The sequence below is a fragment of the Ischnura elegans genome, chromosome 4 (genome assembly GCF_921293095.1).
Source record: "Ischnura elegans chromosome 4, ioIscEleg1.1, whole genome shotgun sequence".
Classification (NCBI taxonomy): domain Eukaryota; kingdom Metazoa; phylum Arthropoda; class Insecta; order Odonata; family Coenagrionidae; genus Ischnura; species Ischnura elegans.
Window position 1 is genome coordinate 117140962 of NC_060249.1, and position 4800 is coordinate 117145761.

At 41.1% G+C, this 4800-nt stretch overlaps 1 non-coding gene across 1 annotated transcript; it reads left to right on the plus strand.

Annotated features, from left to right (window-relative positions):
* Window positions 1–210: 210 nt before the first annotated feature.
* Window positions 211–294, plus strand: Trnal-cag. The gene has a single exon. It is a non-coding gene; the product is annotated as a tRNA-Leu (tRNA).
* The last annotated feature ends 4506 nt before the right edge of the window (window positions 295–4800 follow it).

Sequence of the window (4800 nt, forward strand, 5' to 3'; positions counted from 1 at the left end):
TTTATAATCGTGAACAAATTGTTTAGTACATGAGGATTAATACGAATCACTGGTTTCGCCATTCCTGCAAACAATAATTTTTCATAATGGTTAACACGGTCTTAACCGTAAATGATGGTTTTATTACAAATAGACTATAAAACTCGTGGCAACGTAAAGAGCCGAAAAATAGAATGATCAAATAATAATGTACAATGTATAAAATTATATGTCAGGATGGCCGAGCGGTCCAAGGCGCTGCGTTCAGGTTGCAGTTCTGTTCTCCGGGCGTGGGTTCGAATCCCACTTCTGACAAACTGTATAATTATAAGTTGATAGATATATTTTGCCATATCGATAGGTATGGCAATTCATTTTTTCGAGTAGGGGAAGGTTGCATAAATCGCACCAGTTTCGTAAAAAAAATCGTCTTTACTGAAAAATCAGAGACGCAATATAAGTTTTCAATGCTGCTTCAAATAGGTAGGTATGTCTACTTTTCGAAGTCTTTAAGACTTTAGTAAATGCTGGTCGGTACTTTATTCGCACATTTCCTTTTTAATTGTTTTCGGCTTGCGGGTTGGTATGTACTAGTAGATGTTTAAATATTCACAGTCTGGATTCGATCACGCTGCCGCAAGACGACAAGCCAACGTACAGTTCTCCACACATACGTAATCTCCTCTATATGTTGAATAATGGAAGTTCTATGGCATATTGTGTTTAAATTTTCTCCACATTGCTTTCCAATAGTTTGGAGAATGAGAAAAAATAAGGAACTTTTTGAGATTTATAGTGAGCCGCACATAATTTCAACAATAAAATGCAAACATATAAAATGGCTGGGAAATATATTGAGAAGGGACAACATCAGCAATGAAACAGGTTTTTAATGGTAGACTCAAGGGTAGAATGCCTCCAAGATGTCCAAGACTGCATTGTACAGACTAACAATAGTACTGGAGGACGTAAGAAGACTTAGGGCAGAAATGTATATGACGGAAGATAGAGAAGAGTGGAAGCGGGTCATTGGTGAGGACAAAAAGCATCCTGGGTTTACATGGCCACTGGAGTAGTAATAGTATTTCAATTTAGTTTGCTTGATAACTCTATTTCATTTTTAACAATATTTATATTTCCCCATTGCATTGCAGTGTTGGCCTCAGACATTGGCAACTGCGCAGCCACTTAGAACGACCTTGTTTATATTTTGTATAAGACGAGTAGGGGAAGGTTGCATAAATCGCTCCAGTTTTGTTTAAAAAAAAGTCTTTGCTGAAAAATCAGAGACGCAATCTAAGTTTTTCAATGCTGATTCATATAGGTAGGTATGTCTACTTCTCTCACAAATTTTAGGCAATACAATGAATTCAAATTTGAACACTTGTAAAAAAATTCAATTTCAACCCTTTGCAGACGTAGGTATTTGGGCATCAGATTTCCCAAATCGCACCACCGGAGGCTAAACTTAGATAAATGGTGTTTCAACGACAGTGATAGACAGAGGGTTATTTTTTAAAGGTTATTTTTTTAGATCGGTAAACAAAGAAAACAGGAGTATAAAAAATACGTGGAACATATGAATCGAAAAAGTAAAAATGAGGCATATCTTCCACATTCTTAGTAGGCTTTAATAATTGAAACAATATTTACGAGTCTTTTGAAGAAGTCTTTATGCTTGGAATAGTCTTTTCACAGCAGCATCTTTTAAGAGTTCTTACATAAATTCTATTGGCGTTTGTGCAACATACAACAGTGGTGTTAACATCTCTTTCTGCGCTGAAATCGCCCCAACCTGTCGTTTTCCCTATTTTGCGAAAAGTTTTGACGATCTCTTTTGAACATTTTGAAAGCCTGTTTCATCCATATTACAGAAACAAAAATCATTTGGCTGACTGCCATTAAAAATCGTTCAAGGACGTCAAAAAATGGTAGACATACTATTTGTTGAATCCTTTGGCTCTATGAAAGCATATATTCTCGGCCTGCCAAAGACTTAGTTTTGGGTTGCGAGTAAGAAACCCGTAACACCACTTTTTAAAAGCCATTCTAATCCTCTATTTGTTAAAAAGGATGATTAAATGAGTGTTGAGTTCAAGAATTTGAAATTCCTGAAATATATTGGCGTTAGCCCAAACAATGAAGCTTCAAAATGCAAAATAACCTGAACTAATAGGGTAGTTTCCTTCATCAAAGAAAACGAAAGGCATTGATTGCGATTCGTTACCCACCATTACTGTATTCATAATATACAAATTATTTGGTTTAAGAAATACCAGTTTAGGCGAATGGCAATGGTCACTTTTTATCCTCATTTGAAAAAGGCCAGATTAGCGCCCATTCGATGCCACTCCACGTGACCTCACACGACCTAGTTTCTACACGAGAGGATAGGAGTTTTACATCGTCTGAGATTACCAATGCATGCATGAGGCGCAGAGCTTAGGGAAACATGTCTTAATAATCACTTATTAAAACTGGCTAAAGTCGGAAAGTTTTCCTCGTTGGATAAGGTATCAATAATCCTTATTTAAGCCAAGCGCTACCAGCTAGCATGGTACTCTGCTACCTGCTAGCAGTCTGTGTCGTATCAGCGCTCAAAGCCTCGCCCCAAGGTCACCTCACTTGCGGCAGCGGGAACCAGAACGACGTCACACGGAGTTTTCCCGGCATTCATACTTACCCGTCGCTTTTTCGCGCGCTTGAAATTTTCACTTTTCATTTAATCGCGAAAAATAGATATCGTGATTTAATAATCTAAAAGCGGGAAATACGTACTCGAGGAGTAATAATCTTTCGATTTAGGCAATAAAAAATAATAGGAAACCACCCTATTCGTCCTCTTCTGTTATCGGTAAAGCCATCTCTCTTCTGTTAACAGCATTATTAACACCACGATCCAAACTCCTACCAACTTCTCTTCGGTACTGCCGCAGAAATATTTTTTTTGGAATTTCGTATTCTCTACAACATTCATTCAATTTAATTTTTCTTTCCTTGTATTTATTCATGGCAGATTTCATGTCCCCAAAGGGTCCATTTGCCATGAATCCTTATCACCTTCTCTCCTAACTTCCCCTCCTACATTTCTCTTTATTCTCGATAGAAGAACGAAAAGCCAAAACTTATGCTTGTGATCTGAACCACTCGCACTCACCCAAATCGCACTGGCACAGAGAGACGTGGTGCGATTGGGGAGCGACCGCCATTTTATATGAAATCATTTCCGCTGCCTAAACACGTGATCATACAACGCTGGTACTGTCGCTAAATGAAACACAATAGACTTGAGAAACATGATATGTAGGTAAATTTATATAAATAGGACTTACCTGTTCTCAATATTCTTGTGAAAAGACGAAAAAATAGCAGAAGAGACTCATCTTTTCTAAATAGTCTCACCCCTGGCTTGTCATTGTACCGGTGGTCACAATTGAAGTGTGGTGTGCTTAGGTATGCAGGAAGTTCCAAATCCATTCGTTACATTGTATAATAGTCTAATACATTGGTTTCTAAGATTGTGGTGCGATTTCGAATGCGGTGCGAATAAGGTAACTCTCCTCTATATGTGGCAACCATGGAGTGAGTTGACTAGAGATCATCCGACGAGTTAGAACAATGCAACAACGATAGAAAAAGAAAAATATTTACATATAATTTTGAGTCTTGCGTCTATTAAATTTTGTGTTAATGAAGAGGGAGAATTATCAATTTTTAGAAAGCTATTTGTAATTAATGGCAGCATCTTCTTAGGTTTGCGACCGTGTTTGCTGTTTGTAGTGGCAACAGTTTTGCCTGCGTTTTACTTTAAACTGCTGTCACTATAAACAACGAACACAGTCATGGGTGGATCCAGGATTTCTTTCTGGGGGAGGCACAAGCAAGGCCGTATCCAGGATTTTGTTCTGGGAGGGGCACAAGGATACCTCATAATACAAAACGAACGCAATGATAATGGGACTGTATTAAAAATCTTGCATATTTTCTAAGGGTCTGGGGGGGGGGCACGTACCCCGTGCCCCCCCCCTCTAGATCCGCCTATGAACACAGTTGGCAATCCTAGAAGATATTGCCATTCATTACGTAACACATGTGGAAGCCATCGCACCAACTATTCGTAATTAGTTCGTTTGTTAACTCCTTCCATTTTGTGTAGTAATATCGACATTGTACGATAGGGGGTTTCAGATTTTGGTAGCTGCGCAACCCTTGTTTATGTTTGGTACGAGGCATGTATATGTGACAACCACGGACTCAGTCCACTCGAGTGCATCGGATGCGATAGCCATCGGCCGGAACCCTAATGTCCATTTCGATTGCCGAGTGGAGCTCCTTCGTCGTCAGTCCAGCAGCGCCCCCGCCGGGACCCCTCCCCCAAATCCCATCCCCCTTGGCTCCCCGCGCGATTAAGACGTCGGCTCCGGCCTTTGATGTGCGCGGCGAGGCAAGACGTAACATGGCTTAGACCGGGAAGACGGACATTGAAAGGGTTGCCGTGGGATTCGTGGCCGAAGAGTGGGACACACGTATACGAGCGTATTGTTGGGGGTGGGGGCCCTCTCGTGGGGGAGGGCGGGGTGGAGGTTGGGCCTCCTTCGCAACCAGTCCCACCCACCCCACGACTGGTCCATATAGACGAGAATTCCAATCGCCTCCAATGCCTTCGATGATCTCCTCCTGAGTTCCTTCGCTCCGTCCGTTTTGCGCGCCCGTCCGAGAAGAAATGTCCCGAGGGCGGAACGACCTCGTTCGCAGCCGCGTAACCAGAGCGCGCCAATATCGTCATCAACACGGAATGGATTGGATATTGAGTCCCGCGAA